This window comes from Arachis ipaensis, chromosome B1, assembly GCF_059453495.1.
Source record: "Arachis ipaensis isolate K30076 ecotype BB chromosome B1, ASM5945349v1, whole genome shotgun sequence".
Classification (NCBI taxonomy): domain Eukaryota; kingdom Viridiplantae; phylum Streptophyta; class Magnoliopsida; order Fabales; family Fabaceae; genus Arachis; species Arachis ipaensis.
Window position 1 is genome coordinate 56,965,505 of NC_142436.1, and position 25,398 is coordinate 56,990,902.

A 25,398-nucleotide genomic window follows, 5' to 3' on the forward strand; every position below is an offset into this window, starting at 1 on the left:
CCGGAGAATGTAAGATTGGCGTTTAACTTGCCTACAATGCAAGGAGATGCACGCCCCTACACTAGAAGGGTCAACTTTAATCAAAGGTTGGACCAAGTCCTCATGGACATATGTGTGGAAGGAACTCAATGGAAGATTGACTCCAAAGACAAGCCGGTTCAATTAAGAAGATTGGACCTCAAGCCTATGGCTAGAGGATGGTTGGAGTTCATCCAACGCTCCATCATCCCCACTAGCAACCGATCTGAAGTTACTGTGGATCGGGCCATCATGATCCATAGCATCATGATTGGAGAAGAAATAAAAGTTCATGAAGTCATCTCCCTTGAACTCTACAAAATAGCTGAAAAGCCCTCTCATGGGGCAAGGCTAGCTTTTCCTCATCTTATTTGCCATCTATGTTACTCAACTGGAGCTTTCATAGAAGGAGACATTCCCATTGAGGAAGAGAAGCCCATCACTAAGAAAAGGATGGAGCAAGCAAGAGAGCCCATTCATGGATCTCAAGAGATGCATGAAGCTCATCACCATGAGATCCCGGAGATGCCTCAAATGCATTTTCCTCCACAAAACTATTGGGAGCAAATCAACACCTCCCTAGGAGAATTAAGTTCCAACATGGGACAATTAAGGGTGGAACATCAAGAGCACTCCATCATCCTTCATGAAATAAGAGAAGATCAAAAAGCAATGAGGGAGGAGCAACAAAGACAAGGAAGAGACATAGAAGAGCTCAAGGACATCATTGGTTCCTCAAGAAGGAAACGCCACCATCACTAAGGTGGACTCATTCCTTATTCTTACATTCTCTGTTTTTCGTTTTCTCTATGTTAAGTGCTTATCCATGTTTGTGTCTTCATTACATGATCATTAGTAATTTGTAACTTTGTCTTAAAGTTATGAATGTCCTATGAATCCATCACCTCTCTTAAATGAAAACTGTTTTAATTCAAAAGAACAAGAAGTACATGAGTTCGAATTTATCCTTGAACTTAGTTTAATTATATTGATGTGGTGACAATGCTCCTTGTTTTCTGAATGAATGCTTGAACAGTGCATATGTCTTTTGAAGTTGTTGTTTAAGAATGTTAAATATGTTGGCTCTTGAAAGAATGATGATAAGGAGACATATTATTTGATAATCTGAAAAATCATAAAAATGATTCTTGAAGCAAGAAAAAGCAGCAAAGAACAAAGCTTGCAGAAAAAAATAGAAAAAAAATAGCGAAAAAATAGAAAAAAAAAGGAGAAAAAGCAAGCAGAAAAAGCCAAAAGCTCTTAAAACCAAGAGGCAAGAGCAAAAAGCCAATAACCCTTAAAACCAAAAGGCAAGGGTAAATAAAAAGGATCCCAAGGCTTTGAGCATCAGTGGATAGGAGGGCCTAAAGGAATAAAATGCTGGCCTAAGCGGCTAAACCAAGCTGTCCCTAACCATGTGCTTGTGGCGTGAAGGTGTCAAGTGAAAACTTGAGACTGAGCGGTTAAAGTCAAGGTCCCAAGCAAAAGAAGAGTGTGCTTAAGAACCCTGGACACCTCTAATTGGGGACTTTAGCAAAGCTGAGTCACAATCTGAAAAGGTTCACCCAATTATGTGTCTGTGACATTTATGTATCCGGTGGTAATACTGGAAAACAAAGTGCTTAGGGCCACGGCCAAGACTCATAAAATAGCTGTGTTCAAGAATCATCATACTGAACTAGGAGAATCAATAACACTATCTGAACTCTGAGTTCCTATAGATGCCAATCATTCTGAACTTCAATGGATAAAGTGAGATGCCAAAACTATTCAAGAGGCAAAAAGCTACAAGTCCCGCTCATTTAATTGGAGCTATGTTTCATTGATAGTTTGGAATTTATAGTATATTCTCTTCTTTTTATCCTATTTGATTTTTAGTTGCTTGGGGATAAGCAACAATTTAAGTTTGGTGTTGTGATGAGCGGATAATTTATACGCTTTTTGGCATTGTTTTTAGTATGTTTTTAGTAGAATCTAGTCACCTTTAGGGATGTTTTCATTAGTTTTTATGTTAAATTCACATTTTTGGACTTTACTATGAGTTTGTGTGTTTTTCTGTGATTTCAGGTATTTTCTGGCTGAAATTGAGGGACTTGAGCAAAAATCAGATTCAGAGGTAGAAGAAGGACTGCTGATGTTGTTGGATTCTGACCTCCCTGCACTCAAAGTGGATTTTCTGGAGCTACAGAACTCAAAATGGCGCGCTTCTAATTGAGTTGGAAATTAGACATCCAGGGCTTTCCAGCAATGTATAATATTCCATACTTTGGCCGCGTTTAGATGACATAAAAGGGTGTTGAACGCCAGTTCTACGCTACTGTCTGGAGTTAAACGCCAGAAACACGTCACAAACCAGAGTTGAATGCCAGAAATACGTTACAACCTGGCGTTCAACTCCAGAAAGAGCCTCTTCACGTGTAACATTCAAGCTCAGCCCAAGCACACACCAAGTGGGCCCCGGAAGTGGATTTATGCATCAATTACTTACTTCTATAAACCCTAGTAGCTAGTTTAGTATAAATAGGACTGTTTACTATTGTATTAGAGATCTTTGGACGCCTGGTTCTTAGATCATGGGGGCTGGCCATTCGGCCATGCCTAGACCTTTCACTTATGTATTTTTAATGGTAGAGTTTCTACACTCCATAGATTAAGGTGTGGAGCTCTGCTGTTCCTCAAAGATTAATGCAAAGTACTACTATTTTTCTATTCAATTCAACTTATTCCGCTTCTAAGATATTCATTCGCACTTCAACCTGAATGTGATGAACGTGACAATCATCATCATTCCCTCACGAACGTGTGCCTGACAACCACTTCCGTTCTACCTTAGATTGAATGAGTATCTCTTGGATCTCTTAATCAGAATCTTCGTGGTATAAGCTAGATTGATGGCGGCATTCATGAGAGTCTGGAAAGTCTAAACCTTGTCTGTGGTATTCTGAGTAGGACTCTCGGATTGAATGACTGTGACGAATTTCAAACTCGCGAGTGCTGGGCGTAGTGACAGACGCAAAAGGAGGGTGAATCCTATTCCAGTATGATCGAGAACCTCAGATGATTAGCCGTGCTGTGATAGAGCATTTGGACCATTTTCACAAGAGGATAGGATGCAACCATTGACAAGGGTGATGCCTCCAGATGATTACCCATGCAGTGACAGCGCATCGGACCATTTTCCAGAGAGGATTAAAGGTAGCCATTGACAACGGTGATGTCCTTACATAAAGCCAGCCATGGAAAGGAGTAAGATTGATTGGATGAAGACAGCAGGAAAGCAGAGGTTCAGAGGAACGAATGCATCTCTATGCGCTTATCTGAAATTCTCACCAATGATTTACATAAGTATTTCTATCCTTATTTTATTATATATTTTCGAAAACTCCATAACTATTTTATATCCGCCTGACTGAGATCTACAAGGTGACCATAGCTTGCTTCATACCAACAATCTCCGTGGGATCGACCCTTACTCACGTAAGGTTTATTACTTGGATGACCCAGTGCACTTGCTGGTTAGTTGTATCGAAGTTGTGAATGAAAAACGATTTATTAAGACGTGCGTACAGAGTTTCTGACGCCGTTGCCTGAGATCACAATTTATTGCACCAGGAATCTATGGCATATTATATATCAAATCGAAGCCCCGGACGTTAGCTTTCCAACGCAACTAGAACCACGTCGTTTGGACCTCTATAGCTAAAGTTATAGCCGTTTGAGTACGAAGAGGTCAGGCTGGACAGCTTAGCAATTTCTCCAACTTCTTGTATTCCTTCCACTTTTGCATGCTTCCTTTCCATCCTCTGAGCCATTCTTGCCCTGTAATCTCTGAAATTACTTAACACACATATCAAGGCATCTAATGGTAATAAGAGAGGATTAAACATAGGGAACTTAAGGCCAAAGAAGCATGTTTTCAATCATAGCACAAATTCTGGGAAGGAATTGTAAAACCATGCAAATAGTATGAATAAGTGGGTAAAGAGTTGATAAAAACCACTCAATTGAGCACAAGATAAACCATAAAATAGTGGTTTATCAACCTCCCCACACTTAAACATTAGCATGTTTTCAAGCTAAGCTCAAGAGAAGCTATAAAGATGAAGATGAATGGTAGAATGTATAAAATGCAACCTATGAATGCAACTACATGCAGAATATTTCTACCTACTTGGTTAAAAGTAAATAAGTCTTTTAAGTACAAATATGAACTGGATTTCACTAATTCAAATTACAAAATAGAGTACAACTAGACTTGCAAGAAGAAAATAGCTCATGAAAGCCGGGAACAAAGAATCGAGCATCGAACCCTCACTGAAAGTGTATACACTCTAATCACTCAGTGAAACAAAGGCCTCAATCATATAAGTGCATGCATACATCAAACCATGGAAATATAGAGTTAAGCAAGACAAAGATCACAATTTTAGAGAGAAAAATACACACTAAAAATAAAATATTGGTTGATAAAATGCAACCAATTCAAATAGGCTAAAAAATCTCACAGGTTTTGTGTGTTCGAGTTCTAAACCATGTTCCAGTATAATATTTCTTCAAACAAGTGTAACATTAAATTTTATTCAAATTAGTGAAATGCTCTAAAAATTTTCTTGAAAAAGAAAATATTACTTCAACCAAGTGGTAAAATATGCAAAAAATCAAACAAATATGCAATCAAACATGTAAATGCAACAACTAACAAGGAAAATAAACCATTGGTGTTGAGATAGAAGAGTAACTAACCTATGGAGATCGGTATCGACCTCCCCACACTTAAAGGTTGCACCGTCCTTGGTGCATGCTAAGATGTGCAAGTGGACGTGTTGTTCCAACTGATGCTTTTCTTCAAGGATTGTGCAGATGGACTTGTTTGTCTCCCTTTTTAGAAGTTTCTCCCTTTTTCCGTCTTCGGTGGCCAGCCTGAAAGAAGAGAAAAAGAACAGTAACCCAGAAATAAAGATAAGAAAATAAATGAAGTATGGGTGGGTTAATGCCAAATGATAAGGGTCTCATTTACATGGAAGCTTCAACATGTATGTGAGAAAATAATAGAAGCCATGGCATACCAGTGGTGCAAAATTTACAACAATGGGGAAGAGAGTGGGTAATGAAAGACAGGGTAAGTTCATGTCAATGCAAAAGGAATATCAGTAATATAAAAATTAGCATTGATTTAAATAATATTACCCAATCAGAATAAAACAAGTCATGAAGCACCAAGATAATACCAGAAAAGATATAACAGTTGAATAAGAACATTTGAACACCAATGGTAAAATAATAAATTTAGAAAAGAAAAATAAAAAATATACAAAATTAAAATGCAATGAATGAAAGTATGCAAATAAATAAAATAAAATAAAAGATAAGAAGAATGAGAAGTGAAAGAAATAAAGTAAGAAAGAAAGAAGAAAAGATAGAAGAAATTAGGATTAGAAAAGAAAAGATAAGATAATTGGCACTAATCTGGATAAGTTGTGCGGTGCAGGCGACGCGGTCGCGTGGGTGACGCGGTCGCGTGGTGCGCGATAAGGTTGGGTGACGAGGACGCGTGGGGCATGCGATCGCGTGAGTCGATTTGTGCTAGTGGCGCGAGTGCAGCCTCGCGGTCACACAACTCTCTGTTCAAAACTTAGTATTGCCAAAAATTCAGGGTGATGCGGTCGCGTGGTTGACGTGATCACGTGAGTGGCCATCATGGGATATGACGCGGACGCATGAGCCATGGGACCGCGTGGAAAGGCATGTGCGATCAGCACCAGCCCAGCACCACTCTCGCACAACTTTCGCTCGTGCACCCTTTCTTACGTTGATTTCTAGGTCACGCGGCCGCGTGTGTGACGCGGTCGCGTGGGAGGCATTTTTTCCACATGATGCGGACGCGTCAGCGACGCTGCCGCGTCGCGTGCTTCTCTTTTTTTTTATGCAAAATTAATGTTTGAAAAGGAACGATCATACCGTGGTGGGTTGTCTCCCACCTAGCACTTTTAGTTAAAGTCCTTAAGTTGGACATTTGGTGAGCTTCCTGTTATGGTGGCTTGTGCTTGAATTCATCCAGAAATCTCCACCAATGTTTGGAATGCCAACAGCCTCCGGGATCCCAAACTAGGCACGTAAAGCCTTTGAGCAGCTTCAAACAGATTCTTAGGCTCCCGGGGTGTTGGATGTCAGAACAGATTCCAGGATCCCAAACCTTGCTATTGCACCCGTCTTTGTGTTGATCATCATGATTCCATCCGGGTAGCAAGCAATCTGAATTCTCACTAAAGCGGCCAAACAACTTCCTAGACCCATTCAGTTGAGCTCTGCACCAACCTTTGCGTTTGAACTTAAAGCTTCCAACCATAATGAACCTTGCAGGATAATTCTTACCACTAGCCATCTTCCTCTTACTCTCAATGCCACAAAGAGCTCTAAGTTGACCATCCGTCTCCAGTAGCCCATATTCAAGTGGGATTAGAAAGCTAAGGGATATGAATTTTACCCACTTGAATGTTGTGAAGGATGATGGCAACTTAGGGGGAGGGGTCTCCAATAACTTTGGCAAGGTAATTTCAAGCTTCACTCCCTTGTGCTCTTTGACAACTTCCACCTCTTTGCAAACTTCTTTAATTTCAACCTCTTCCTCTTGGTAGCTTTCTTCCAATTCAATCTCTTCTTCATTACTTACCAAGGGCATGGGAGGTTGTGCTTCTTCTTCTTGAATCTCCATCTCTTGATCGACCTCTTCCAAGTCTTCAACCATGATACGCCTTGTAGGTTGTACACCCTCCTCAGCATCAATTTCAATCGCCTTGGAAGGAGGTTCTATAACTGGACTTTCCCATGGAGGTTCAGCATCTCCTAAGTCTTCAACCACTTCTTCCTCTGCAACTATTATGGCTTCCTCCACTTGTTCCAATACAAAGCCATGTTCCTCATTGTCCACCGAAGTTTCTAGTGTCTCCTTCATGCTTTGCTCTTCTTTTGATTCTCCACATGTAGCCATGGGAGTTCTTTGAGTGCTCAGATATTGGGAAGCTATTATATTTATGAACTCACCTAAGGCGGCCGCGAAATTTAGCACACTCTTATTCATCCTTTCTTGCCTTTGAAGAATAACACGAAGTCTGTCATCCATTGGAGGTTGGGGTGGATATGAGGATTCATTGGTTGGGAGAGAGGGTTCATAATAGGAATGTGGTTCATCTTGATAATGATATGGAGATGGTGAATATTGAGGTGGTGGTTCATGAGAGTAGTTGTGTTGTAAAGGTGGTGGTTCTGTGTATGGTTCATTTGGCTCATAAGGTGGTTGGTATGGTGGATACGAGTTAGGGTCATATGGAGGTGATTGGCAGAAAGGGGCTCGTGAGTTTGGTGGTCCAAAGTCATGTTGAAGAAAGGGTTCATAGGCATATGGTGGTGGTTGTTGATAGTCCATTGGAGGTGGTTGTTGCCATGAGGGTTGATCAAATCCTTGTGGCTCCTCCCATCTTTGATTGTTCCAACCTTGATGCCTGTTCTCCTTGTAATTTCCTCTTCCTGCAACATAATTGTAACCAGACTCATAGCCAAAGGGGTGAGAGTTCATAGTAGCAAATAAAAATTAAAAATGAAAATAAATTTAAATTAAAAGGTTATTTAAATTTTGAATTTGAAAATTAAATTTTGAAATTTGATTTTTGAAATAAGATAAGATAAGATTTTTGAAAAAGATATGATTTTTGAAAAAGATTTGAATTTTGAAATTTGAAATTTGAAATTTGAGTTTTAAATTTTGAATTTTTTGAATTTAATGAGGAAAGAGAAAAACAATAAAATGACACCAAACTTAAAATTTTTAGATCAGAACGAAGAAAACAACTAAGAACAACTTGAAGGTCAAGATGAACACGAAGAACAACTTGAAGATCAAGATGAACACCAAAAAAATTTTTTGAAAAATTTTTAATAACTAAATAAAAACCAATAACCTCTTAATTTACGAAAAGGAAAAAAATAAAAACAAAAATAAAAATAAATAAACAAGCAAAAAGCAAATATTTACAATAACCAATAATAAGGCACACGTTTGCAATTCCCCGGCAACGATGCCATTTTGATGAGAGAACTTTTGCGTGGTCTAGAAATTTGCGGATAAATCCTCGTTGCAAGTATAGTTTCTAAACCTTCAAAAGTCCTTTCATACAAACGTTTTGGTTGTCACAAGTAACAAACCCCTAAATAAATTGATAACCGAAGTATTCAAACCTCGGGTCGTCTTCTCAAGGAATTGCAGGGAGGTATGTTCTTATTATTGGTTATGAGTTTGTAAATTGGGGTTCTGGAGTTTGGGCAATGGGCACATGTATATTTTCAAAGCAATAAAAATAAATGAATAACTGTAAAATAAACTCTTGGCAAGGTATGAGAACTGGAAGTCCTATCCTGGTTATCTTTATCAATTGTGATGAGAATTGGATTTTTCTCCCACTTTGTTAACCTCTAACTATGAAGAATCCCAATTTTCAGTCAACAATAAGTTTGATAACTCAAGTGTCTCCAATGACTCAACCAAAGCCAAAAGGAAAAAATTCAAATTATTTATATAATAAATAAAAGAAAGCAATTATAATTCTGAAATACCTCAATTAGCACTAATAAAGATATCAAATGTAACATGGAAGAGTTCATAAATCAAATTAGAAAAGTAAATAAAAGGAACATTGAACCTGGGATTGAGAGTCACTCCTAAAACTGAGAGAAATCCTAAATCCTAATCCTAAGAGAGAGGAGAGAACCTCTCTCTCTAAAAACTACATCTAAATCCTAAAATGGTAAATGTGAAAGCTTGATTATGAATGGATGAAATCCCCCTACTTTATAGCCTCTAATCTGTGTTTTCTGGGCCGAGAACTGGGTCAGAAACAGCCCAGAATTCGCTGGTTGCAAATTCAAACACGTTGATTTTTGTCACTGCAATGTGTCCGCATGAATGACGCGTTCGCGTCACCTATCGTCAGGGCAACTATGGCATATTATATATCAAATCGAAGCCTCAGACGTTAGCTTTCCAACGCAACTAGAACCGCGTCGTTTGGATTTCTGTAGCTAAAGTTATAGCCGTTTGAGTGCAAAGAGGTCAGGCTGGACAGCTTAGCAATTTCTCCAACTTCTTGTATTCCTTCCACTTTTGCATGCTTCCTTTCCATCCTCTGAGCCATTCCTGCCATGTAATCTCTGAAATCACTTAACACACATATCAAGGCATCTAATGGTAATAAGAGAGGATTAAAAATAGGGAACTTAAGGCCAAAGAAGCATGTTTTCAATCATAGCACAAATTCTGGGAAGGAATTGTAAAACCATGCAAATAGTATGAATAAGTGGGTAAAGAGTTGATAAAAACCACTCAACTGAGCACAAGATAAACCATAAAATAGTGGTTTATCAAGCGTCCATTTTGAATAACGTCCATTAAAAAGTGGAAGCTCTTGCCACAATAGATGATCCTGGAACTAGGCACTTAGGCATCGTTGGTGACACTTAATTATGAAGCGCCCCCTTCAAGTAACACCCATGTCACAAGAGTTGATCTTGAAGCATGATTTTGGGCGTTGGTAACGCCAGGAAATAAAGGGCGCCTGTTCAAGTAACGCCTGGGATAAGTGGGGGGTGGAAGCTTCAGCAAATGTGTGTATGCACGATCGCCATGCGTACGCATGACAACAAAATCTCATCCCCAAGTATATGAGGCATTGTTTACGCCAAGGAATGAAGTGTTATTGTAAATAACGCCAGCAACACATACTTCACTACAAGGTTTTTGTCTATTTGTAGCAGTTTTTTTTTATTTGTGGAGGTTTATAATCCCCACCAAATGATTTATAGGGATTTCTAAAACCCCCAAAATTTGAGGTGCCACGAGGTCTTTTGTAGGAGTTTTTAAAAACCTCCACAATCTATTCAGTGGGGGAGGGGGGTTTGTGAGTGTTTAGTGAGGGTTTTATATTGGACTTTTGTGACAGTTTTAAATCGCTTTTGTGGCAGTTTAAAACCCCCACAAATTAATTTTTTAATTTAACAAAAATTAACTATTTTGTGTGATTTTCAAACCTCCACAAATCCTGTAATTAATTATTTATTTTTGATTAAAAATCATTCATTAATCTCATCTCATTCATATACTCTCAAATTAAAAATTTATTTTTTAATATCAAAATTTAAAAATCAAATCTTTTATAACACAATTTCTCAATATAAGACATAACTCTATATATAAAAAAAATTCTCAATGTCAATAGTTCCAAACATAATTCTGTATGATATTGTTCTACATAACTATTATTATTTTTCTTTAAAAAGTAAAATAAAACAACAACTTTAATATTTCAATATAATTTAATTACATAAAAATCTCAAAATAAAAACAGTAGCATAGAAGTAGCACCAGTATATCTACACAAACAGTTTTGGGCACGGCGGCTGATCATGATAGTCATGGTCCATGAGCGATCCAGTATATCTACACAAATAGTCACATAATTGGAATCAATAGCTGTTCACATTTTCAATCGGTTTTTAATTTAGTTTAGTGCATCAAAATCAAGTATTTAAATCCCTAAAATCACTCCAAAAAATAAAGAAAAATAAAACACCAGCAATAAACATTTTATGTTATCTTACAAGATGGACTTTGCTAAAAAGATAACAATATTGCACACCTTAAATACAAAATTATAAATAAATAAATAAAAGAAGCTTGTTTGATTTATTAGCTACTGTTTTCATTCTAATACACCGCATACATATAGTTATTTTAGAGTTGCCAATACTTTTCAACGAAGAATGGAGTAAGAATGTCAAAGAAGAAATCATCCTTAGGCATCAACCATTGAATTCCAAACCTTGCAATAAACATTTTAAAAATACAACCTCCAACATGCAGCAATGGTGCTGCTATCAATCTTGCATGTAACCCTCTTGCAATTAATACTCGCCTCATTTTCAGTAGCCATTGATCCAACACAAGGGTTCACCCAAGCCCTAATAAGCAACTCAAATTTCCAGGTCCAAAAGCCTTACGATGTTTGGCTATGGAGTTCATGCAATTATATTAGGGATAATTAAATCACCATCTAATTGCATAGATATAACAGATTGAACACCTCATACTGAAACTCAAAATACAAAGTAGTAGAAGGAATAATAATGAATTAATGACCATTTGTACCCATGAGAGATGAAAACGCTGACATTTGTACCCATGAAAGTTCGAAACTAATCTTGTACCCATGATAGATGCTGTCCGTACGACAAAAGTGCCCTGGCTTGGATCTGAGCTTGGTTCATGGGTTTCCGAACCTAAGTGGTACTCCCACCCCCCCAAAGCCATATCTGAGCCAACCATTCACCATCATCATCTTCATCTTCTTCACCATCATCCCTATCCATCACTGTCTCTTCCCAGCCACCATAACCTCCATCACCATCACCTCAGCACCGCCACAGCCACCTCCCTTCACCACAACTTCTGGCGACAACCCACACCGCCGCCCCCTTTCTCTTCTTCTTCCCCTCTTCTCACCTCCGCTGAGCCCAGAAACCACAGCGCCAGCTCCTCCTCTCCACCAAACAGCCACGACACCCAACCTTCTCCGCAGCGTCCTTACGGCATTCAAACCTGTCACCACTCCCCTGTCTGAACCCTACCTCCCCCAAAGCTCCCAGCAGCATTAGACAAGCCAAAATTTTCAAACAACATCATGAATCAAAACAGCAAAATTTTCAAACAGCAGCATGAATCAAAACAAACCTAAATCCACTATCCAGCTCAGATTATCTAACAACCTAAGCAACTAACATGCATTTCTAACTAACCAAATTAAGAAAAATGAACTAAAAGCAATACAATGAAAGAAACAGAACTCAACAAATGAAAATGGGAACCTGGGAAGCAAAGAATGAACAGGTAAAGGGAAGATGATGGATGAATTGGCTGGGACAGAAGTGGCGGCCTGGTAGTGGCACTGCTTCAATTACAGCAGCGGAGAGTGAATGCAGCCATGAAACAAGGGAAAACGGAGGGGATGGAAGACACAGGGGCTGCACCCTGTTCTAGTCGTTCTATGGGAGAACGGAAAACGGGACTGGAATCGCGACGGTGCTAAGCTGGTTCGTGATGGTGAGACGGGATGACAGAGAAGGAAGAAGAAAGGGGGAAAGGGGCTCATCGTCGGTGTCGCTGTGGCTCGTCGACGGCGCGGCAGTTCGGCCAGTGAGAGAGAGGGAGGAGAAGGTGGCCGGTTCGTTGGTGTGGCTGAGGAAGACAGAGAACACGCAAAGGGGAGAAAAGGGAAGAGGGTTACAGTGGCTCATAGAGGCCGACGGTGATGGTTGGCGGAGCTAGGGTTCGGACAGGGGAGTGGTGACGGGTTGGAACGCCGTAAGGACGCTGCGGAGAAGGTTGGGTGTCGCGGCTATTTGGTGGCAGACGAGAGGAGACTCAGGAATGGAGAAGGTGGCTGCTGCCGCTCTGGGCTTTGGTGGAGAGGTGGAGCTGGCGCTGTGGTTTCTGGGCTCAGCGGAGGTGAGAAGAGGGGAAGAAGAAGAGAAAGGGGTGCGGCGGTGTGGGTTGTCGCCGGAGGTTATGGTGAAGGGAGGTGGCTGTGGCGGTGCTGAGGTGATGGTGATGGAGGATATGGTGGCTGGGAAGAGACAATGATGGAGTGGTATGATGGTGAAGAAGATGAAGATGATGATGGTGAATGGTTGGCTCAGATATGGCTTTGGGGGTGGGGAGGGGGGGTGGGAGTGCCACGTAGGTTCGGAAACCCACGAACCAAGCTCAGATCCAAGCCAGTTCACTTTTGTCACACGGACAACATCTATCATGGGTACAAGATTAGTTTTGGGCTTTCATGGGTACAAATATCAGCGTTTTCATCTCTCATGGGTACAAATGGTCATTTATTCGAATAATAATTATTAAAAGAAGCCATTCATAGTATACCTTATAGGAAATTAAATAACAAATGCATGATGCACACATAAAAAGCTCAACAGCAACAAATACTATTAATTAAAAAGGGTAATAGTGATAACAATACCTCTGGTAACAATTCCAACTTCAGTATAAATCTTTGCCTCTACTATTATTATTAGTGGTTGTCTTTCTATATGAAATCTGCTCCAATAAATATACTTTTAATTAATAACATTATCAACCTTTGGTAAAATGTCAAGCACATAATAAATAAAAAGTTTAAAATGTTACCTTTGGTAAAATTTTGTAAAAATTTTCATTTAAACATATCCCTTGCCAAGTTAGTAGCTACATTATCTTCAATAGCATCGCTATCTAATAAATTGGTAGCTAATTGGATGTACTCATTATTGGGGTCAAATAATTGTTCAAGTTCTTGCTCTTGATATGGCTCATTTTCGTACACTATATCTTCATTTCCTTGACCCATGTCATACATATCCCTTGGCTTGACATGCACAGCAATACTCCACCCTTTATTTACCATATCATCAACATAATACACCATTTGTGCTTGAGATACTTCAGTATAAGGTTCATGTTCCTCACGCTCACCCGTGTGAATTAATCTATCAAAATTGACACAATTGAAATTCCAATGGTCCTTTTTATAGCCTCTGTCCCTAGTAGTGTCAGCCCATTTGCATTTAAAAAGAACAACGGCAAATTGTCCATGGTAGTTAAGTTCAATTATATCTTCTAACTTGCCATAATATGGCAAATTTGCTTGTCTCATATTTCTATCCGTAATACTTGCAATGCAGGGTGTGTTAGAGACTAAGAATACTCCACTATTTTGTGTCTTAAGACCAAATTCTCTAGTCAAAGTTTGAAATCTATACCCATTGATGTCATAAACAGAAAATCTCCTTGCATTCATCATTGGGCCTCATGCAGGAAACTTTATATCAGTTGACATTTCGTATGGATTATCTGGATTCACACTCTATAAAATAAACAAAAAGTATCAGTCAAGATTATTTAGTTGACTAATATACAATGTATACTTTATAAAATATGAACTTTCACTTACCAATTCTTGAAACCAATCAACAAAATCTTTATTAACTTTCTTTTCTATCTCTGCAGGTGAGATTCTTCTTCCCTTTGAAGTTCTCCTAATGTGGTCTCTAAAGGCATTGATATATGGTTTCACACCTTCGCGATTGAAAACCACATAGCGATGAGCTTGCAACTTCTCTATTTTAGTTAAATTGAAGTTTGAATGACCTCCATGTGGAGTACCTAACTTGGGCAAGACCGAAGACATTTCATAAGGGGGATCATAACAAAGACGACTAGGCCTATTAAATCTAGTCTCCATGTTGTCAATATACCGAGAACAAAAAGTAAGAGACTCTTCAGCTAAATAACCCTCAGCAATAGAACCTTCTGGATGTGCTTTATTTCGTACAAAGGACTTCAAGTATCCCAATTCCCTACATGGATGAATTGTCAATGTACTACAATTTTATCAAATAATTTTTATTTTAAAAAGGGAAAGCATTATTGTACCTTTCGACAAAATACATGTATCGATAATGGACTAGCTCCCCAAGTTTTGCTTCTTCAACAAGATGGACTTTTAGATGCACCATAACGGTGAAGAATGATGGAGGAAATAACATTTTCAAATGGCAAAGAGTAATCACAATGCGATCTTGGAGCTTATCAAGTTCTATACGACTTAGACTCTTACCACAGAGAATTCTAAAAAATGAGCAGAACTCTATCAAAACTGAGGTAACTTGGTTTAGTAGCACATTACGGATTGCTAGTGGAAGCAACTGCTCAATCAAAATATGACAGTCATGACTTTAAGTCCAATGATTTTTTGTTGTGCCTCATCAATACATCGAGATATATTACTTGAGTAACCATCGGGCACTCTAACATTCTTCAAAGTTGCAAGAAAGACCTTTTTAGCATCTCGTGTTAGTGAATACAAAGCAAGGTGATATTTTCCATTATCATCTGGCCAAAGATCACACTTTATTCCCATGTCTTGTAGATCTTTTCGGGCATTGAGATTATCTTTTGCTTTAGATTTCTCATTGAGCAAAGTATACAAAATATTATTGCATACATTTTTCTCAATGTGCATAAAGTCAAGGTTATGATGCAACAAGTTGGTTTTCCAATATGGAAGTTAAAAAAAGATGCTTATCTTTCTCCACTGCATAGTTGCTTGCCTACCTCTTTTTCATTTCTTGTTCAACTTTTCTTTCTTCCCGAATGTAACATCAATATTTTCTACTTGTGCCAGAATTTAAGATCCTGATAATTTAGTCGGGAGATCACATTCTTCTATGTGTCCATCAAAACGAACTCTACTTAATCTGAATCGATGTTGTCTACCAAGAAAACGTCGATGACCTATGTAACACCATTTTTCGCTATGATTAAGATAACAAGGTTTTGCATAAAAATTAGAAGTTGGGCAAGCCAAACCAGTATATGTGTTCCATCCAGAGAGCATGCTTAGGCCAGGAAAATCACTAACTATCCATATAAGAGCTGCATAAATCTTAAACATTTTATGTTCTGATGCATCATAAATTTTCATACCCTCATCCCATAATTCTTTTAACTCTCTGACAAATGGTTTAAGATATATGTCTATATTATTTTCGGGACTATGCTTGCCAGGTATAACTACTGACAGGATAAAGGAAGTGTGTTTCATACACATCCAAGGAGGAAGATTATATGGAATCAGAAACACAGGCCAAATGCTATGAGTAGAACTCATTGATCTATAAGGATTGAAACCATCACTAGCAAGTCCTAAGAGGACATTTCTAAGTTGCAATCCAAACTCTCTGTGTGTCAAATCAAAAGTCTTCCATGCCTCACCATCCCTTGGATGCACGATTTTGTCATTTTCTCCCTTCGCTGTTGCATGCCATAACATATGCTCTGTAGTTTTACGACACATGAACAATCTTTGCAACCTTGGTTTCAACAGAAAGTATCTCAAAACCTTGGTAGCTTACTTTTTCTTCTTCTTCTTCTTAGAATTCCACCTAGAAGCACCACAATGACTACATGTTTGTTGGATGTTATTTGGGTCTTCATCCTCGAACAACACACAATCATTGGGGCAAGCATCTATCTTAACATAGTCAAGACTTGGTTTTTGAATTAGTTTCTTTGCCTGGTCAAAAGTCGTAGGCAAATTCACACAACTAAAAGCATCCCTCACCAACTCAAGTATCATGGTAATGGCCTTGTCACTTAGTCCACACAAGACTTAAATATGATATAATTTGACTATGAATTCTAGCTTTGTGAAGTCGCTTCCTTCCTGTAGCTTTTAATTGCCTTCCTTGAGAAACTCATCAAAGTCTCTATAATTTTCTCTTGGCTCATTGTTTATAAAATCTTCCGTGCCTGAATCTTCACCGCTCTCCTGATCCATATGTATCCCGAAAGCATCATTTACCATGTTATCTAGGGGATGTTCAGTTGCCAATGTCTCGCGTGACATGTGCACTTCTTGAGAATTCGGTTACTTCTTTCTCGCCATGAAAGTTCCATACAACATAATTCTTAGGGAATGGTTTGTAAAGTAAATGATCTCTAACATCTTTTCGAGCATGCCATTTGCGAAACCCACAACTTGGACACGGACATATTATCTTACTATTCTCAATTGCTCCATGTTGAAATGCAAAATCCAAGAAGTTTTCTAGACCAACTATATATTCATCTGAGTTTCGTGGCTTAGCAATCCAAGATTTATCCATTGGTGCTAGTTAAACTTCAAGTAGGGAAAAATAATTACTAGACATGTGTACTACTAAATATATATGGGATTTCTAACATAATAAACTACAAAGCTATAATAGACTTCTAACATATTTAAAACAAAACAGGATATAATTATTATCTTACCTCAACAAGCGCTTGTTCAAAAGCAATAACAAGAAACTGGTGAGAGAAAAATCAGTACCCACTTTAATCCCAGAAACAGAAGAAACCCAAGCAAATGCCTAATAAAACCAGAAATTAAATCCATGAGTGAGTTTAATTTGTAAAATAAAAATAAAAAAATAAAAGAGAATAATTAATAAAGAGAAAATAGCAGTACCGAGCCTCCTCTGCAAATTAAACTCAAATAGCAGAACATAATAATTAATAAAGAGAATAATTTGGTGTATTGGTATTTTTATTTAATAAATGAAATGATAGTTCTCTTATTAGTAAAGAACCCGATGAAAAATAAATTTGGTGTATTGGTATTTTTAAATATAAATATTCATAATATTAACAAATTTAAAAAAAATACTGATTTTATACACATGAAAATAAAAAATTATTAAAGTTTTTTGCTTTAATACGATATAGTTTTTCATATGTTTTTTTCAATTACAAAAAAATAAAGAAAGAAAGTAATAATAAGCAAATAATTGAGATTCAAGTAAGCAATTAACTCTCCTGGTCTTTCAGTTTGAACTAGTTTAAAATCTAAATGCCAAATCAAATTATTGTTAGTAACCAAAGCCTGTTCCTTATCATCTATGTTTTATATAGCTCAGTAATCACAAATACTTGAGATTCAAGTACTTTCATCCTTGTCAAGTCTTTATAGCAACCTGTCTTTTTCTCACAATAAAAAATCTTTACAAAGACATCATTCTAGTAGTTTCTGATAATATCCCTTGAAGGCATATCTCAAGATTCACAATAAACCATTAATATTCCAAATCAAGTATTAAATTTTTCATAATTCTTTTCTAGTACCACCATCAGTCATAAAAACAAAGAAATACTTTTTTATCACATGTGTTCTTTGGTAACAGCATTCAGTTAAGCACTCCCTTTTTTCTTTCCTTTCTTTCTAAGTAAAGATCCATAATTACTAAAATAATGATCACAAATATCACAAAAATCAATAAGTAACAATAGTTGACTATTTATCCATATAGGAAATATTAGAAATATTTTCCAAGAATCTATTGAGTCATGGTTTTTTATAACTATGCACAATTCTATATTTAACTATTGGAAAAGATTATTAAGGTCAAATAATTAAGTGTATGTAAGGCTAAGTAAAATAGTCAAATCGCACATGAATATAGTAAATCACGCATATCAGGCATCTTATTCTTCAGTTCTTTCCAAAAGTTTATTGTTTCCTTTTGACAAGATATCAAATAGAATAAGATTATTAAATCAGGGGGAAAATCATATATTAGGAAGTCAAACTTATTCTGAGTTAAAAAAGTACAAATGGAACTCATTTATGAAAATTTCGATCCTATACTTTACTCTCTAACCAAGTATATGCAAGCACATTTTATGCAACATATTGGATTCTATTTGCGCTTAATCTTTACCACAAGATGGCTTATGATTAATAAAACCCAACACAGAGTTATATACAAAATTATAAGAAATTTTTACATGAGAGAATATGATATAGTCCAACATAGAGAAACAAATACACATTAATGACTAAAAAAATAATGCTAAAAATGGAGGTTTCTACAATAATTATAGTTTTTCATGGAAAAAATACATGAAAGGTTGAATACCTGATAGGCTGATAGCCTCTAAGAGCTCCTTAGCAATTATAGCTGATTATTTTCTGATAATCCTTGTTCAACAACCTTTTTGCAAAATCTGTTGCAACAACCGTTAAAGAAAGCCAAGGAGCTTTATCAAAACCTGGATCTTCCTTCAGGACATCTCGATTGTTTTACTCATTCAACCTCTAATCTGCAAAAACTTCCAACACTTAGCACTGATAGTTTTATCTTTTGTCAATAAATCCGAGTACATAGATGGTAGCCAATATCATTGCTTTGCATCATCATGTTACTAACTTAAAAAAATATCCAAACCCCATTTCAGCTGTTGAAGAATAAACTATATACAGAGCATTTCAAAAATACTAGAGATAATGAAAAAAAAATAATGAAGAACCTGATGGAAGCTAATATGGTTTGATCAACAAGCTAATCAAATTCTCAGTTCCAGACTGCTAGATCTATCTCAAGCTCTTTGTACCTCAGTTTTTGCTTTGGCATAATATCTCTCAAGGTAAATATTAGCTAAAAAATGTGGGTGCACCAATACAAATACTTCCAATCTAGAGTAAATCTCAGCCTTAACAACAAATAACCATAAGTAAATAGAAGTAACTCAAAACTCTAGTTAAGAGACAGCTGATAAGAGCAGGTAGCAAAGGAAACAGTTAATTAATCAAGTAATTATAATTCACAATTAGAAAGAGAGATAGAGAATCATGATCATAGCAAATAATCAAATTGGTAAATGGGAAAAGGGCAGTGTTTACAGCAGTAATAAGAGAAAGGCCCACAAGAAGATACAGAAACACAAGGAATGCAAGGTCAAAATACTTGATAAACAGCAGTGAGATATTTATAGGAAAATAAACAGCACACAGGAAAGACATCAATAATTCACAGTTCATTCGTTTCTAGTAAATAAATACTAAAGTGTCGAACAATGCTTGGAAAATGTATGATATAGAAATTCATCACGACAAAGACAGTAATAAGAATACAGACTACTACCTAGAAAATTCGGTTGTGCATAGGCACTTAATGAAATTTTTAACTACAAAACGTATAGATTTGCTACATCCATAATTCACAAAGCATGACATGAAATTGGACTATCATTAACCTGATTAATAATGTCGAAGTAGCAGTGACCCAACATCATTTAGTGAGAGATGTAACTCCCATTTTAGCATAGTTGCAGAGTTTTTACCCCTCATTCACCTGGCTAAAAGGAAATCTCCCTTCAGCAACCCCTAACATTTCATTCCCTTGAAAGTAACAGACAATCTAATATTGAGATTACACATTAACAATTCCACATAAAAATCCTATTTTAATACTCCATGACCCAACCATTTGATGGAATAATAATAATAACTCTCATAGGCTCACTGACATATGAAACAAGCTCAAAATTTCACATTAATTTCTCACAGACCTATCAGTGTCCAAAGAATATCTTTGACTCTTTCCTTTTACTATACATCACAAGAATTGTGTAAGCTACTTATAGTTATAGACCATCTCCATAAAGCTTGCCATAGGACAGAATGATTTGCACCTTCTTACACCAAACTTAGTAATTTAGACTTTAAATACAGGATTTATTACTTAGTAAGATTGGACCACCTTTCTTCCATTCTTTATACTTCATTCCACTTCACTTGAAATTAGAACACAAGTTTGACACACACACATACACATTTGCCCAACCATGGCCTTAGTCTATTTAGCCAATAAATAATTATAGCAGAAGCAGATAAAGACCGCTTCGGATCTCACCATACACATATATTCAATCCAAGCAACTTTTGAATCCCTAAAACTATCCATTGTTAGCTACATGATGAAATTAATATGGCAAAAAACCAAAATGCGCATAACATGGTTAACCCGTTCGTCCACTAAATGAAACGGCACAAAACAAAAACCAAACATGACCAAAAATAAATAAATAAAAAGAAGAAGAAGAAGAAACAATAATACGGAAACAGCTAAGAAAAAAGAAAGAACACATTTAGGAAAATCCAAAAGTAGAGCGAATGGAATTTGCAAGAATATGATATGTGAGGAGTTTACTTAGCAACCATTTAGACAATGAAATCCTCGTAACGGATCTTACCATCAAGGCCAACATCAACCTCCCTAATTCAGAAGCTCTCGATCTAGAAGCTTTCTACCGCAACGAACACGACAGTAGTGACGGTGCCGGCGGCGGAAATGGCAGTGGGAACGACGGCGAAGATGGCATAGAAAACTTAGGGTTCTCTCTGAGCTCAGTCTCTCGTTTTGAAAAAAAAGAGAAAAAAAAAAGAAGAATCGCGTTTTAGCTAACTCAATGTCTCTTGTTCCAAAATTTAATTTTAATTAATTATTAGTGGAGGTTTTCTAAATTGTCATAAATAAAATGTATTGTGGAGGTTTTTAGAAACCTTCACTAAAATACTCCCTCAAATAAGTAAAAACCTTGTAGTGCTTTCACCCCTGGGAGCACAAATAGTGGCGTTAGTAATGCCCAATTCAAGAAGCGTTACTTTTAACTAACGTCGAATCTCATAATCAACCCCTAGAGCCTCAATTTGGTTCAATTATTTCATTTAAGGTCCACTCCAATTTAATGCAAGCAAGCCCACAATCAACAATCAATCAAGACCACAAAAATAATCTAGAAGTAATTAGGAAATTTTCATTTAATTGTAATTTGATTTGAATTCCATTTGAATTTGTAATATAGGATATCTTATAAATAGGCTTTAGTTTCATCATTTACACACCATCTTAGGGGGTCTTCGGGCCCTCTCTTCTCACCTTTATTCTCTTCTTCTCTTCAATTCTCTTTCACACACTTTTGTAAATATTTTGTTATGAGTCTCTAATTTTCATTATTGGGAAAGAGAGATCTGTTATAATTTAATAGACTAATTTTTTTTCTTCTTCATCTTCAATTCTTCTTTTATTGTTTCTTTAGAAAGATCTTTGATATTCATTTTAATGATTCGAATTCTATCAGAAGAGGAATTGATTCTATTTGAATCTATGTGAGCCTTGGAAAATGAATCATATAATTATGCTTAAAGTTCTTTCTCACAATGATTATGAAATTGGTTTTGGGATTGATACGTGACATATAATCATCCCAAAACTTGATTCATGACATTGTGCAGCTCTAAATCAGAGACCACTCTTCATCTCTTCTCATGAACAATTAGATCAAGGAATTAGCAATTGTTCAAGTTAAGAGAGATTGAATTACCAAGGAATTAGAATTCAATCACTTATGATTTACCAAGAGATCAATGATTGTATGATTGAAGTGGAGATGAGAATTATTGATCCTGAGAATGCAATATTTCTTGATCCCAATGTTCTTTTCATTTTTAATTCTTGTTATTTACTTTCTTGCAATTTAATTTCCAGCACTTTTCATTCTTGTCATTTACTTCCTTGTTATTTATTGCTTTCATTTATTTTAGTCATTTAAATTCCTGTTTTTTGTTTGCTCATCACCCAATTATGACCGTCTAACTAGAATAACCAATTAACTATTGCTTGCTTAATCCATTAATCCTCGTGGGATTGACACTCATCGTGAGTTTATTACTTGATACGACCTGGTGCACTTGCCGGTAGTTCTACGGAATAGTGAATTGTAAATTCTGTATCAAGTTTTTGGCGCCGTTGTCGGGGATTAATTGTGATTAACAAACTACCGGTTGGTTGATTACCTAGATTAGACACTTTTTTTCTTTGATTTAGTCATTTAATTGCTTTTAATTCTTTATTTTCTCTTGCTAGTTAAGTGTTTGTGTTATTTCCTCACTAAGAATTCGTTATTTTTGACATAAAGAATTTCAATTTCTCTTGGTGATTGTGTTTGTTACAGAGCATTTTCAAAGAAGAATGTAGTATACATCATCTTTTGGTTAAGAAAATTACATGGGATATATTTTACCACCACAAAATGATTCATGTTACTATCCTAATGGTGGCTGAGAATATTAAGGACAAAGAATGATGGGGTTTGAGCAATCAAACTAAATGGGATGCTTTCCAAGGCCACAAAATAATCCACATTGTTATGAATTTAACAACTACTCAAATTGTGGCTAGAACGGTCAAAATCAAAGAGAATTCAATGCTCTATATCCCATTCATCAAGAACCATCATCTTTAGATGCATTTATGAAAAATTTTTCAACCTCACCTCCTATTTTTTCATATCAAAAGCCTTCAGAACTTAAATTTATCTCATCTCAAAATTCATTTCACTTATTTCACTACCAACAAAACTCATTCCACAACCTCCAAAATAACTTTGCCATACCCCCCAATAAACCCACAAAATTCTCACTTGATTGCTTCAAATAACTCTCACCAATCACAGCCATACCCCACACAACCATCTCAAGAATCCCAATGGCTTTCTACTCTTGAACTTGTAATGGACAAATTCATAAAAAGTCAAGAGACATTCAATAAGTATCAAGAGGCGATTATGAGAAATCTTGAGGTACAATTAGGACAAATTGCAAAATAACTCTCTGAAAGATCCACCAATGCATTTTCTGGTGATACAATCCTTAACCCAAGGAAGAAAATCAACCAAGGGAATCTACACTCTAATGAAGCAGAGAATTACATAGAGGGTAATTTAATTGAACCATCAATCCAAAAGGTTCTTGATGAAGGAAACATTCCAACCATCATACAACACCCAAGTCTTGAAATCAAAGAAGTGAAGGCAACCAAGGAAAGAACGAAAAAGAGGATTGTGACCAAGGAACGAAAGATAACATCCAGGAAAAAGAGAAGGTCAACCACAAGCAATCCAACCCCCACCCCAACAAGCAAGTTGAATCAAGCTAATAACAAAAGAAAGCTTGCTGGGAGGAGATCAAAATAGGGGACATTAATTTTTTTTCTCTTCTCCCTTGAAGTTATTTGTCTTAACCAACTGGAAGAATGGGAAGAAATTCAAGAACCACATGTCAAGCTAATGACATTAAAAAAGTGCTTGTTGGGAGGCAACCCAATGTTTGGTAACAATTTCTTGCCTTACTTAGTTTTACTTTCAAATAATTTGGCATATGATTGCATAGGATAAGTTTGGTGTTGCCATGCAACAATTTGATTTCCAAATCTTTACTGGATATATGCATCATTCTAAAATGAAAGTGTCACACTAAGTTTGGTGTTGCCACTTACCTTTCATGTAATGTACCATGCATAACCCACTTATTAATGCAATCACATTGTCTCTGTTTCTCTTATGGCCTTTATTGTTATCTTTAATTTTGCTTGCTTAAACACATGCATTATGTACATCACTTTTGAAGACATTCATAATTAATTCACAATCCCATCACCACTACTCTCATTTGTTGCTTGAGGACAAGCAATCATTCTAAGTTTGGTGTAGGAGGAAAAGAATATGAGGAAAATAACAACAACAATGATGACGAACTACAAGATGGTTAAGTTCTTTTTTCTTTTATTTGTTTCATGTACATTTATTTACAGGCATGATTGTCTTCCATTTCATTTATATGCATGCATGTGTGTTCTTCCACTAGATAAGCATAGTGTAATTTTGAATTGTAACATGTTGCTTTTACATCATAATTACCATCTTGAAATTTTTTAGTCAAAGTAATTAAGCTTCATGATCATAAATAAACAAGGTAATTAAAGAAGAAACTAGCATGAGCATATAAGCACTGGAAGGCTAGCAAGAATATTTTTGCTCAAATGCATTTGAATTTATTTGATTAAAGTTTTTATCTAGAACACTTTATGAAATTTTTAAAACTTTGAAAACTTTGAAAAAACAAATCAATTAAGGATCAAGTAAAGAAAAAGGGAAAGAATGAGAAAGTTGAAGGCTTTGAATATCAATGACAATTCATTAGTCAAGTACTTGTGGTGTTTATATATCAAGCAAAAAAGCTTGAAAACAAACACTTAAAGTCAAGGCTAGGCTCAAGTGCAAAGCACTCCCTCAAAACTCAAGGCTCCTCAAAACTCAAGGCTCTGAGCATCAATAATTAGATATTAAATAATAGAAACAAACGAGCTTAAAGAGTTCTCTAATTAAATGCTTGTGGTGCTTATGTATCAAGTGGTAATACTTGAAAACAAAGCATTTAGAGTCGAAGCTAAAAAAAAATGGTGCAAAGCACCCAATAAGCGAAGCTAAGAAAAGAAAAGATAACAAGCTTGCTTCAAGGAAGGAATAAAAGAAAAGATTTCATAAAGTGAGCTAGATAGAAACATCAATCATTTGAATTCTTTTGTGATTGTTGCATACATAGTAAACTAGCCAACCATGAACATTACATTGTTATTCTTCTCACCTTGAATTGTCAAATTGTATTGCATGATTCTTTATTTGCTTGAGGGCAAGCAAAGTTTAAGTTTGGTGTTGTGATGCGTGCGCATCATGTTGTGTTTTTCTATACTTTTTCATATAAAAAAATTAATTCATAACACTTAATTATGGATTGTTTTGGTGCTTAAGTTGTATATTGTTTTGATCTGTTTGATTTGATTAATTTTGTAAAAAATAATAAAAAAAGAAGCAAAAAGCACAAAACAAACTCAAAAGAAGAAAAGAGAAAGTTTTGGACACGTTTTAAAGCTTGGATACGCTTTGGAACTTTAGACCATGCTTTTAAAATCGTGGCCATGAAGCAAGCCAAGGGTGTTGGTAACGCCATGAACCAAAACGCCTTCTCATCAAAAGTGGCGCTGGAACCAAGGAAGCCTTGCTAGGCGTTAATAATGCCAATGATCAATGAACCAAGGAAGCATGCGTTACTAACCATAAGCATATAATGAAGC

The 25,398-nt window shown here is 36.4% G+C and overlaps 1 pseudogene; it reads right to left on the reverse strand.

The window, feature by feature from the left end:
- Positions 1 to 13,280: 13,280 nt before the first annotated feature.
- LOC110271141 (uncharacterized) lies at positions 13,281 to 16,773 on the reverse strand (annotated as a pseudogene).
- Between the last annotated feature and the right edge of the window lie 8,625 nt (positions 16,774 to 25,398).